Source organism: Uranotaenia lowii, chromosome 3, assembly GCF_029784155.1.
Source record: "Uranotaenia lowii strain MFRU-FL chromosome 3, ASM2978415v1, whole genome shotgun sequence".
Classification (NCBI taxonomy): domain Eukaryota; kingdom Metazoa; phylum Arthropoda; class Insecta; order Diptera; family Culicidae; genus Uranotaenia; species Uranotaenia lowii.
The window spans coordinates 16,585,123-16,599,320 of NC_073693.1; the positions used below are offsets into that span (position 1 = coordinate 16,585,123).

Genomic DNA, 14,198 nt, shown 5'->3' on the forward strand with positions numbered 1-14,198 from the left:
CAGCCTCGAAGTAGGCACAAACATTTGAAAGTTGCTGCTTGCAGGCTAGAAAGCAAACTGAGCGCAACGACCACCCAAAACCCAATGTGAGGGGGGGCTCAGTTGATTTCGTTTAGTAGAGTTTTCTTTTCTCGTTCTCAGGTGCGCAGGAAGGAGAGAGTCGGCTGCCCGAGAAAGGGGGGAGACAAGGGTTAGTATGAAAGCGCAACAATGACGTAGTTTTTCAGCTGCTTCAGGCTACTTCGGGTTGGTGGAAGGAGGCAAGGTGATGAAACATGCCGAGTGAGGTGGAAGGACACACTAGAAGCCGAAAACCTCACCGCATTCGATGGATCCGTTCGGTTGGCTCCGATTCAGTCCGATGCAGACACTCGAGCAACGAAGTACACAACACGCGGTCCCTTGTTCCGTTTGTTCCGGGGCGTCTTCGTCGTCGTCCGTCGTGTTCGTCCTTTATCCGTTTGCCGTCGTCGTTCCGTCTGTGTGTCCCGAGAGTGAATAAGTAGTGTGCCGGGCACCGTTCCGCGTGTCCTTATTCCTTTCCTCCCCCTAGGGTTCCGGCTGCCCTTCCATCCCCATGTGCGTGTCTGTTCTGTATGTGTGATTTTCTGTTCGACTTTCATTGTTCCTTTCATCGTCGCCAAAACACTCGAATGTTTTGTAGATTTCCCAGTGAACCCCATCATCGTGCCCTCCTTCAGTTTATTTGAAGGAACATTCGGAAAATGTTCCGAGAATCCGTGTGAAATCCGTCGGTTTCAAACCCCTAAATCCGTCGCCAGTTCCGCAGTAGGCTGCGGAGTAAAAGAGGTGCAGACCATTCCGGTGCCTGCATTGACTTACTAATCGGTGTGCGTGAGCAAATTCCTCCGGCAACCGACCACTTCCACCAACTTCCGGCCCGGCCAACAGGATTGATGGCGAATATCAACTCACAACGAACAACGGTTAGTTGAAGTTAGTTAGTTTTCTGGTGGATACCCACCGAACACACATCGAACTTCCTGTCCAAATTAATGATTCGATTCCGGTGTGTTCCGGTGCCTGAGTCGAGAGTTGTGATGGATTCGTTGATTGGGTTATTGCTTTCGCGTGTGGACAGCAGCCGTCGCGGAAATTGAATTACCTACCTAGAGGGTACCTACTAGTTTCCGGGCCAAACGGAAGCAAATAAATTCCCCCGTTCCAAAGGGATTACTCGTCGAACATTGGAATATAAATTCGTCTTCATCCGTCGTCGAGGAAAATCGGACCCCGAACGATCCGAAATCAAAAGCGGATCCGGGAAGCGGAATAAATCGTAATCGTCAGTGGGGGAAACAGCACACATATTTGAGTTATCCGGTTTTGGTGTTATTGTGTTTTGTGATTCAAAAATAGTGTGTAGTAACAACAACGATAGCAACGATCCAAAGTGAACGAGATTTGCACACAGATTCCAATGCCTGTGTTCCGTGGCGCTGAGCTACAGTGCATCTTGGTCCTTAGTGAAAACGGTTTCTAACAGACTACTCTAGCGGCAGCAGCAATCGCCAAACGATTGGATTAAAATTAACAGAAGCATCATCATCATAGGTTGAAAGCTTTAAACCGGAAGGATTCCTCCAACTGGGACTACTATGATAGTTCGCGTATAAGCAGATTATTAAGGTACTACGAAGCACTTTCTCTTATTTAGTTCTTTCAAGGAATGATATTTTTCGTTTCAATTAGATTAAAAAAAAAGTTTTTATCATAAAGACGTATAAGTCCAATGACGGTCTATAAATACAATTTCAATTCTTGGCTTTTTTTGGAAAATCTTACTTAGAAAAAAAAAAAACCCCCTGGAGCCACCTTTATTCAGACTAAGTGAATGTACCAAGCACTGGTATGTGACTTTCGAAAAGATTATCATCTTCCAAAAAAATTTAAATTTAAGTAAAGTAAATTCAAAAACATTTTTTTAAGATGTCAAAAAATTAATGATTTTTCTTAGAGGTTGATAAGCATTATGAAAATCACGTAGGTACCAGTGCTTGGAACGTTTACTTAACTTCTCAATGGTGGGTGGCTCCAGAGAGTGCAAATGGTTTAAATTTAAATGCGCCAATTTTCGTCGTCAGATTATTTGCCAGAATGCTTTTGACAGGTCGAATCCAGAAACATCACTTTTCCGCTACAAAAGCTTGTTAAAGCGTTCTTGCATTGAGTTTCTCACTAATGGAAATTTGGTTTTCCCTCTTCAGATGAATCTTTTTGGATTTTGAATTCATGGAGTGATAAACAACTGAATTCTTTAGTAAAATAATTGTTCACGAATGGTGATCGGCTCTTTAGAGTTTTACAAGTAATCCAAAGTTCACTAGCACTTAAGGGGGGAGTAGGGTCTAACCCTTTCAAAAAATCGATTTTTTTTTATTATTTTCTTATTGTAAAGCATTTCAAGAATGTTGTGTAAAATTTTCAAGTCAATCGAAGCAAAACTGTAGAAATTATAGGCCTTTATCTCCTCTTATCTAATACTGCATCATTTTTAGAGCATAATCTTCAAACGAGTTTTTCTCGAAAGCACATTTTTAAAGTCAGTGGACATCGTCATTTGAAAACTACTTCACCGATTATTTTCAAATTTGGAACATGTTTTCTGCATATAAAATAGCAAACCCCAACGATTTTCTTTTACTTTGAGGAGATTTTACAGATAAAAAATGGCGGATTTTTTCGTAAAAAATCGTAGTTTTTACTTCAAACAGCCACAAAAATTTCATATTTTTTTTTTAAGTTAAATAAAATCGTTGGGGTCCAGAAAAACATCTATTAAAAATATTATGCTCTGATTTTTTTTACTTCAGATGATTCTGTGCTGAGATACAGTGTCCACCGCAAATCCTGTTTTCTAAAAGGCATCCTCGAAAGTGCTACGTCACCGGTTCATTTTTCAATATTTTTCTGCGAAAAAATTACTAAATGTTCTTTAAACAATGCTTTGTATAATGCGAAAAATTTGAATACATTTGTTTGAACGATAGCTCTAGAAAAAAATCGTGAAAATGGTGTTTTTATATACCCGTTAGACCCTACCCCCCCCCCCCTTAAAACGACATTCTTGAAGTGCTTACATATAAAATCTGTGGATTTACTAGTGTTGAGGATCCAACTGATCATCTAATTGAGTAGATTTTCGAGCATTTTTGAATATCTCTGATCCCGGGGTCTTAAATAGTTGGTTCTTCACTCATGCATGCATTTTTCAAACTAGCAGAATTGTAAAGTAACGTTTAAATGAGTGAATTTTAACTTTAAGGTTTGAATGGATAAAACTAAATGTTTATTCTAAAAGAATAAATTGATTGATTGATTGACTCATTAACAAAAATTTATTCAAAACTTCCCAGCCAATAGTTATGAACATTCATTTTGCTTGCTACTGTAAAAAGTGAATTTTGGCAACAAAACAAAATTTAAATAGGTTGTTTAAAACTGGAGATGTACCGAATATTTGGACAGCCGAATTCCGCCAAAAACCGTTAAGCCTAGTTGGGCTTAGTATTTGGTCGAAAAGGGTGAATTTATTAAATATCTTAAAGAAATGTTGAAAAAGCTACACAATTATCAAAATCTTATGGTTTTTGTAAAATATCTTTGGTGGATCCGTATATCTTTCACTGCAGATCGTACAGGAGAATGCTGATTGGTATCGCTTTATACTTTGATTAACGTTTATTCCAGATTTTCTTGATTTATCCAGGCTTGTCTATTAGACTAGTTCACTTTTCGGCTTTTTTCGCTGATCACAACGCCACTTACAGGGTTTGATCCTCATTCATTTTCAAGTACTCTGGCCAAATTTGAGCTCATTTGAGTAAGTTTCCAGCGTGCACTAGGAGTTTTATTGAAAAAATCCAATTTTTCTGGAAAATTTCCGTAGATGTGTTCTAGCAAGCTGTTGTTAATATAAAATGATAATTTTATAGTGCTCGGTGATTGGTATGACAAGCATTCGTATGGACCTGTTTTAGATAATTGACTAAATCAAACCGAAAAAATTTAAAAATTCATAAACTACCAACTTTTATAGAAAATTTACTTACAAGTTGAGAGCTTAAAATCAGTGGTAAATAGAAAAAAAAATATTTTCGATATAAACTTTTCATAAAAAGAGCCTTATTTATAACCTTTAATTTCATGTATAACACTTAATGATCGCAAGAGTGCTAGCAAAGTTATTCAAATGTCTATGCAACAAATTTGATTTGATAAAATATTTTACATTCAAGTTTGCTCCACACCAACTTGTGCACAAGAAAGGATATTTTATTCAATCAAGAACCCCATGACGGGGCCAGGAGTTAAAAAAAAAGCGCGCGCTTTGATCAAGTTGTAAGCAAGTCCTCTTGATGCCACGTTTTGCAGGTTGCATGATGCTAAAACTTGAATGGAGACAACATTATGATTCAAAGAATGTGATGTGAATATTTGAATATCTTTGATTGTACTGTTGCGATAATTAAGTGTTATACATCAAATTAAAGGTTATAAATAAGGCTATCTTTTTATGAAAAGTTTATATCGAAAATATTTTTTTTTCTTTTTACTACTGATTTTAAGCTCTTAACTTGTAAGTAAATTTTCTATAAAAGTTGGTAGTTTATGAATTTTTAAATTTTTTCGGTTTGATTTAGTCAATTATCTAAAACAGGTCCATACGAATGCTTGTCATACCAATCACCGAGCACTATAAAATTATCATTTTATATTAACAATAGCTTGCTAGAACACATCTACGAAAATTTTCCAGAAAAATTGACTTTTTTCAATAAAACTCCTAGCGCACGCTGGAAACATACTCAAATGAGCTCAAATTTGGCCAGAGTTCTTGAAAATGAATGAGGATCAAACCCTGTAAGTGGCGTTGTGATCAGCGAAAAAAGCCGAAAAGTGAACTAGTCTTTTGTCCATAGATCCAACGAAAAATTATTTATAAGTCGAATTTGGCCGGGATGCCCATATATGGTTAAAAACATTCCGGATTTTACCCGGGGTAGTTCAGATTATTTTGAAAATTAAATGTAAAACCTAAATTTCTCTTTATTAATTTTGTGTTCGAAAACGAATATTCATATATAATTGAAAAATATTCAATTTTCCAGTGTAAAGCTCAAAACCCAATTTGGCAATTATAGAAAAATAGAAATCTTTGAAATGAAAAAAAAAATGGAATCTTATTTTTTCAACTTTACGCATACAATTTTTAACAAAAAAAAAACCTTTTACATAATTTTTGCCAACTTTTTTTTGAATTTTCTACCACTGTGAGACGGCCCAGCTTACATGAAATCATAGGTCGTTTAAATTGAGATTGTTCGTGGCAATCGTATAAATGTTTGTTATGAGTGATTTTTCATGATTCATTTACGACTCCTCACGCAAAACATTCTGAATCGAGCAATTATTAAGTTTGTTCATAAATAAATTCAATTATCGGCGACAAAATATTCAGCACTTGAAAAAATTTTAAACGTTCCTTTTATTTATCTTATTTAATTTTTTCTTTTTTTAATCGATTAATTTTTTTTGAATTATTCTATCAAAAGTTCAAAAATAACTCGAAATAGCAACTTCAAAGTTGAATGATAATGCCAAATGCTAACTAAATTACTATTTGCTTCATGCGTGGAATTCCTCATTGTGATTTCTATGATCATTTAATAAATCAAATTTCACAACCTGTTCTTTGTCAGTTCAAACGTTCAATGATGAATTGAATATATATGTTATTTAGAAATTAAGGTTGCCAGAATTTTTTCAGCACGTATCAGACTCGACAAATCCGGGCTAATTCGTACTAAATCCTAGCAAAAACTTGGTATTTGATTTCAAAATTGTCCACCAAAAATCATGGCAATGTCTGGGCAAATTTTGTTGAAACCCAGAACATATTTACTTAAAAAAAAAATCATGAACAAAAACATAAAAAAAAAATTTCCGTCTAATCTCATAAGCAGATTTGAAATTGTATTTAAGGCTTCCAAAAAACCTTTTATTATTATTTTTATTAAAATTGCTAAAATAATTTAGTTTTGGGCGCATAATTAAATAAAAATTACAACACAATTTGATTTTTTTTGCAGTATGGTTTGGCAAATTAAGTGAATACATCCGGGTAAAATCTGGGGTTTTTTTTTCAATGGAATCCAGTCAACCGGGCCGGACCGGACTTTTCCCAAATTTTATATAGAATATCCAGGCATACCCAGATGAAACCGGGCAATCTGGTAAGCTTATTATAAATACATTTATGAAGCTATTATTATGAACTTCAAAAAGGAACTTTTTCGGCTTTTTATATCGATAACTGGAAGAATTTGAATATAAAAAATGATTTTATCTTTGACTTTGATCACTGGCACTCTTAAAATAACATTTGATATTTTTTTTCTTTTTATTTAATGAAATTAAATTTTCAACTAAGTTTTTTGATTAAATTCTCGTTAATTCAAAATGGATTTTTTTCCTAATCGAGAATGTACATTTCAAATTGCATTTTTTTCAAAATCAAGATACTACCGCAGAATTTTTAAGTCAACCCTTCAATTAAAAATTAATAAAAGAAATTCAAATAAAGATGATTGAAAATCAACAATTATTATAATTTTGCTAAACAAATTGTAACCATCGTTCATTTCTGATCTGATCTCAAAACTTTATTTAAGAGATCGGTTTTAGTTTCTATTTGAATCTGGTTTTTTTTAACTTTTCCATTTCAGTGCACTGATTCTCATGTCCGAGGATTTATCTCTTCGTTTCATAAAGTAACAAATTTGCAACAATTAATGCATGAAAAAGTGAAAAATCCTATTTTATTTTAATTTGGTTTCTTTATGTACACATCATTTCCAACTGTTCAAAATGATTTTTAAGGGAAAATAAAAAATCATGAAATGAAGGGTTAAATTAAATTCCAATTTCAAATTTTAATTTATATTTGTTTTCTGGTGATTCGGAAATAATGATTTCAAATTTGTAAACTAGACTGTTTAAAACTTATTTCAAGCAAATTTAAAGTTAAGAAAAATAAACATAATTTTGAATACAAAACATAATTTGTGTTAACAGTTTATCATCGTAAAAAACATGTTTTTTTGTTGTTTTTGTACGAAAAACACGTGCTTCGATCCATCCATGTATCATTGTATAGATCAATGCAAAGTCAGCCTATCGACTTTGCTTCTTCTAGACAATAATACGATGTGGGACAAATGGTCTTGTGCGGCAAGAAGTTTTCTCAAATCACGCTCTTGGCTCATTTTCAACACCTTTCATGCTTCCTAATCTAATCTATCCGTCTATAATTTTCATTACTTTCATTTGAAATTCTTCCTATTAGAATGTATAATTCACCGAAATGCCATTAATCATTAAATTAAAAATCAAAAACATAATTTGTTGATGACTTACGGAAAAAGCATTTATTTAAAAGTTTGACCTGAAACATTTGTTTTGAATAGTATCAGTTACACTTAAATTTTTTTTCATGGTTTTGGGATGATCATGGAATGAAAAATCGTTAATGAAATCGATTTCCTTATTTATTGTACTTTTTTTTTTATTGTAGGGGAGAATGGGGATACTAGATCTCTTTTTCTAATTTTCATCATATATTTTTGGAAAAAAAGGCAGATCACTGTATTTTGCATTTTATAAAAGCATGTAATTTCAAGTTTATATGCTGCAAAGGTTAGATCGATACATCAACTCGCAGATGAATTAGAAGCGTTTTCGGGTGACTGAAAAAATTGTGATATTTTGAAAGTTAAAGGAGACTTGATCAGGGTGCCCTAAACTTTGGCAAAAATCATGCAAAACCTGAAAATGAAAGTTCCATTGACTTTTTTGGCTATACTAGTTTTTATTTTACAGTTTAAAATTTTAAATTTTTTAGTTAAAGGCACTTAATTGAGTCCCGCTTTTCAGAAAATTACTCGATAAATATTTGTCATTGGATATTGACTAATAATTTTATGCTTAGAAGTGATCCGAAGAAAAATATATCTTTTTGGACTCGAGGGATCAAGTGAGACCAAAACATATATTTTAAATAACTTTTTTTTTAAAAAAATTGAGAGTTTTCTATTGCTTTGAAAATATCACATTAAGAAGCTTATATTATGCTTTAACGATTGACATATTGGAATCTGGAGTGTGGGAAACATTTAAAAGTGAAAAAAAAAATGATCTTCAAGTTACATTTTGTTAATTTTATTGAAACAAAATGCAATAATTCTAAAATATTTTTTTTTAGATTACAGGTTTGTTGTTTTGTTCTATTTAGCAATTTTTTCTAGAACATTTGATCTATGTAAAAAAATCCAGTTAGGGATATAGCTGAGGAATCAAGTTTCCCCAGGGATAAAATGTTCACATTATCTACTTATTATTTCAAGCAAAATTTAAATTTTGAAACCCCTCCCCATCTGGACAGGTCCCACACACGAGCCTGGCTAAATCCATAAACGAATGTTTCCGATACTATTCAGAATTTGCGTATTTTTTTGGACATTATTTAGATTTATTTACGAATGACTCCTGCCCAGCAGTTTCCCAAACTGAGCCATTTATCCTTGAACATAAACAATTGTGGTCCAGTATTGAAATTCAATATGCCAAAAACCTAGCACAAGGCTAGAGAAAAAAAAGCTCGTCCCGATAAGATGAGAAATTCTCTAGCTTAGACCTAGCCTTGGATTCAAAGGTTTGCAAAGGGCGGCAAAGAGCTGTTATCGATATCGAGAGACTGTGTGCCAAAATCCTTTTTCCAAAGCGCTTACCGCACCAAATTCCCTCCGGGGCCGAGTTAAACATTGGAGACCCAAGTAAAGTTCAAGTCCCGATTCGGAAAACTTCCGAACTGAAATGTTTATGAGCAGTCGTCGAGAAGGCAGTGGTTGAGTGAGGGGGGTTGGGAAATTTACTATGTCTCCGGATTGTGGTGGTGCCTCCCAACAAAAAAAAAACGTTCACTTCAGTCGAAGCCAAAATTATGTAATGAAAAATGTACCAGTCTCGAATTTGACAGTATGATACCTCTCTACTCGTTGTCGTCGTCGACTTTGAAGGCGTAACGTATTTTTACCCTGAAGCTGGTGGTCTCGTTACTCGGTGGCAGCAGTTGATTTGGCTTAGAAGCAGATATGGAGCCAACCGGAAGGTTTTGATGTGCCATTTGCCATCTAAAAAGGGATAAGCCCTCTCTGGAAGTGGTTGTTCGAATATGCAAAGTTCGCATTGGCGTCCGGGGATGATTTGACTGCGGCTTTTTGTTTGGAGGGTGGAGGAAAGCAGCAAATATTAACGGCCTATTCCGAAGACACCGAGAGGCAGCAGCAGAAAAAATTGACTCTATGTTAGCTTTGAGGTTGGTTGAGAATTAGTTCGGTCGCTTTGAAGTTGGGTTGGCTGCTGGCTCTCGCTCTGATGCTGACGACGTCGATGCGGACTGTCGGGAATCTTTGGAGCCTCGAACCGCACAAAATCATCAGCAGAGTTGGCCACGGTCCAACTTTAATCCGGATTTTACCGCCGGCGTTACTACCAAAACGTGCCTTTCCCTGCGGCCGAGAATTGCGATTTGTGCGGTGTACTTTATATGGACGATACACAGACTGTAAACCCTATAGTCGAGGAAAACGAAGGAACTGGAGGAAGGTTGCACAGAATTACTCCCCAGAATCTCACCCCAAAGGCCATTCGATCTCCCCAAAGTGCAACCCTAAAGGGAGCAAGATTAAAACCGTTCGGTAGTTGAACCTCCAGCAGTGTTCCAAAAATGCCGTTGTTCCCTACCCCCTCCCCACTTCAAAAAAAGGGGCCTCAACACTTAGGAATATATGTTTATGCCTTTCGTATTTCGAAAGGAACAATGATAAACTACCCGAAAACAACCGCCACCGGTAGACACACTGTTTAAAGTTTCGTTTCCAAGAAAGAAAACGATACTCGACGACAAAAAAAAGACGAGTGCGCAAAATCGTCTACTGTCAAGTTGTTATGTTTTTCCACTCGGTTGTTTTCCTTTCGGTGGGAAATTCGTCGATTTTTCGACTTTGCCTTCGCCTTCGACCGTCTTCGTCCAATACAAAAAGCAAAGCTTCTTTGCTCGGATGGCATCGGCATCTTCGGTGTTGACCTGACTGGCGCTGTCCTTTGCAAATCCAACAATAACCCCTCCCCCACCCATTAACGAACCGATTCGATTCGGGGGCTGACAACGCCAGTCAGCATTTCTCGGGGCGGCGATAATGGCTGTTACGAGTTTGTTTAACTTCTGCTTAATGTCTAATCAATTTTCATGACATGTGCGAACATCGGGAGTTTCATTGCCGGATCCCTTCTGTCTTTTTTTTTTATTGAGCAGACATGGTAATTTATTCGGAAAAAAATATGTTGTCAATAGGCTTGTTATGTGTGTGGCAGATTTGATGGAAGAAAACATAAGATTTGTGAAATGATCTTGATTTCATTATCAAAATCGTTATCAGAAATGTATTTCAGCTTAGCTTAGCTTAGCTTATTTGCAAGGCCGGATTAAAGCGGGGGGGGGGGAAGGGGTGGCAAAAAGGGCAATCGCCCCGGGCCCCCCGGCTCAGGGGGGCTCCCCGAGGAAAAAAAATAACATTACTTTAATTTACTAAAAATCCATGAAAAGAAATCAAAACTAGAAAATCGGAATGAAAACTTGAAATAAAAAGAGACCCCGTGAAATAATATCTAGATTCGTTTTTGTCTTAAAAAAGTTAAGGAGGCCCCCAAGAGTAAACAGTGAAGGAGCTCTCCCACATTTTGCAAGCTGAGAATATCAAAACCTTCTGGCCAAATCCGAATTCGAAAAAAAAAATTAAGAGAATATGAGGCAAATCACCTCAAATTTACATTTTTTTAACGAAACATGTCAGTTACGATATTCTGTACAGAACAGTGTCACAAACGCTAAACATCACATCTCCTCATTTTCATTACATTCAAACGTCTTGCACAACAATAATGTTTGATGTTACGTTAAGTTTCCAAGTTATGGTTTACTGGAGCTTATTTCGTTTTATGATAAACATTTCAGAATTTTAACTTTTCACCTATCAATCATTATTATTGAAATTATCATTGGTTTATAAATTCTAAACCCTTTTCCTTCCCTATTTTTTGAAGTAAAAAACTGTAGTTGCTTAAATTGGACCAATCGACAGTACTGGGTTTCTCTTGAATTTCCATCCCAATTTCTGTCTTAGACTTGAAAAATTGTATTAGAACATCTTCAAATGATTTAACAAAAATTTTACCACCTACTGAAGTGAATATCCTGAATTCAGCATATCATTTTCCAAATGATCATTCTCAAATTATCATAAAAACGATCTGATAGTTGAGTTGCTAGTATCATTGAGAGATTTTCTTAATATTAATATTTCTATGATCTTAATCTTACCTTTTTCCAGATTCAATTCATTGGGATTTTCAAGTCTTGTGTTGTTTCTTCAGTTACTGAAGTTCAGTTTAATAAATTTTCTGAATTTCGAAAATTCAGGATCTTTGTTTAAGGTACTAAATTGATTTGGATTCCTTATCTGATTTTTTTCAATGATAACTGATTCTGTGTTTTAAACATTTAATCTTTATTCTATTTTTTTTTCAACCAATTAACCTTTGGCTTTGAAGGCATCGAATGAAACTTTCGTCACATTTAGAATAACAATTTGATAAAAAAAATTTCATCTGATGAGAATCATATTCAAAAACATCTAATAAAAAGATTTTTTTTGTGTTTCAAAGACATAGAATAGAAATTCACATTTGGTGCAATTTCTGCTTTTGCTCTGATTGTAACTTTGTATCTCTTTTTTTAATTTAATTCATATCCTGTCTCTAAAAATTTGATTTGAAATTATGATTTAGATTTGAGACACTGAATTTTGGTTCAGAATATAACGTTATTTAATGTTTTGAATTCTTAAACTCTCATATCTGTATCTCTATGGAATATGGATTTAATTATTTTGTTTATTTATTTTTAGTTTGTTTCAAATCGTCATAATACTTCTTAATTGTCACTAGGTAAATATTTCTCGAATAAGCACAAACCAAACGATCAATGATGATAAGAAAATAATTTGAAATATCTATCCAGTTTTTTTTTTGAAATTAGAGAATTGTAGTTGGTGATAAGGGCTTAAAAAATGAGAATTAAATTTTGCATTTTGCAGCTTAAATCAAAGTTTTCATTTCTAATAAATTTCAAAACTATTCCACAATGTTTGCACGTGATTGATTAACAAGTTTTATTTGAAGATACCAGAAACTATTTTCTACGCAGACAACATGGCTATTTGAGGATATTATACTGAACTCATCTCCAGTTTTTTTTACACATTTAAAAGGTTTTGTATTTTCTGGGATAGCATTTGAAAAAAAAAATAAACGAGAAAAAATTGCCCCGGGCCTCACGATGGCTTAATTCGGCTCTGCTTATTTGACTACTCACATCCACCTTGAATCGTAGAACCTGAAATGCGTCAATACTGTTCTAAATGACGAATTTGAACATGAGTGGTTGGGGGTGTTGTGAAAATATTTTTCCTTTAACATTTTTGCTTGAACAATGCATACATAAAGAACCAGGGCCGTAGGAAGAACCGGCTCATGGGGGAGGGCGGGTGGTGGGTGGGTGTTTGATGTCAACTTTTATTTTATTTAAAAATGGTTTTTATTAGCCATTTTGCTTATAAAGTTTTAATGTGCCGGTAGTATTTTTCCTAACATTGGGTTAGTAAGAAGGGGGCCGTAATCGTCGTGGCTACTCAACTGTTAATTCAGATCTTATGATAGGAAAGGAAAGGGGATTAACTGGGGTCACTTTCAAGAACAGTTTCCGTCAGGGATGGTGGACATTTTTTCCTATCAGAATTTTGCTTGAAAAATGCATACACAAGTAAAAAAATGTATATGTACTAAGTACAAATTATTCAGGTTAAATTTATTTTGTATTAAAAGTTATTTATTTAATTTATTTATTCATTTTTATTTTCATGAGGCTTTAAAAAATATGGGAATTTAGCTCAGTTGGTAAATCGTTGCCTCCTAAGCTGATGTTCGTAAGTTCGAGCCCAAGAGTAAACATCGAACACAGTTGTTCCAGATCAGTTTTCCAATAACTGGTGCGCCTACTGCATCGTTGATAAAAGTCGCAAATGGCACAATGATGTAAAAACGACTATAATCGAAACAAAAAAAGGTTTTCGAACGTTTCATTTAAAAAAAAATTTTCTTACATTAGTAAGCTAATTCTGTTGAACCACAAGCATAACCATTTTAAGCATGGGTGAAAATATACCAAATATTCAGAAATGAAAGTAAAAAATCAGGTCTAGGGTTAAATTAAGGTTTATTTTCTACTCTTGTTAACTCGAATAAAATTTAAGATTTAAGTAAGAACCTATGATTATGAAGAATCTGCAATATATGTATATAAAATATGTTAAATAAAATTTCCAACTGAATTTTTACCTGCTGATGAAAAACAAATTAAAAAATTATCATTTATTATTTTATATTTCATTATTTAAAACCTGTGATTAAAGTTTTCAAAATTAAAGTCTAGATTTATCAAAAAAATAAAATGGAAAAGAATCCAGATCTTATTTGAATATTTTTGAAAATTTTGAATCGAAAATCATAGTTATACTTCGAAGTTATCGACGTTTTTCGGTGAATTTTAAAAAATAATCAAAACAAATTACCAGTTGTCCATACGTTTCGAGCTACTATGGCATTCGCTCCTCTTCAGTGGACAAATTGACTGGCCATCGTCTAAACTATTTTGGTTTAAACCAAAATAGTTTAGACGATGGCCAGTCAATTTGTCCACTGAAGAGCTCGAAACGTATGGACAACTGATAATTTGTTTTGATTATTTTTTAAAACTCACCGAAAAACGTCGATAACTTCGAAGTATGAACAATCGCGGTGATAAAACCAAAAATCCAAAATCATAGTTATGAAACTGCGTTCTTCTTCAATTTAAATTCTTAATGAAATTTTATTGATTATAAAACTTAAATTTTAGCTAAATCTGAATACAAACCTTGGGTTTAAGTTCCAATGCTGACTGATGCATTTTGAACCCGGATTCAAAACCTTAATCTAAATTTCAGATAGTATCCAATGAA

General features: G+C 34.3%; 1 protein-coding gene across 9 annotated transcripts in view; it reads left to right on the top strand.

The window, feature by feature from the left end:
* Positions 1 to 368: 368 nt before the first annotated feature.
* Positions 369 to 14,198, top strand: part of LOC129757875 (potassium voltage-gated channel subfamily H member 7-like) — a 505,815-nt gene continuing 491,985 nt past the window's right edge. For 8 of the 9 annotated variants that reach the window (XM_055755238.1, XM_055755232.1, XM_055755237.1 and 5 more), the window contains exon 1: positions 369 to 1,650. The gene's annotated coding sequence lies outside the window, so the exon portion shown is untranslated. The remainder of the gene's footprint in view (positions 1,651 to 14,198) is intronic. The other variant, XM_055755233.1, reaches the window with a different exon arrangement.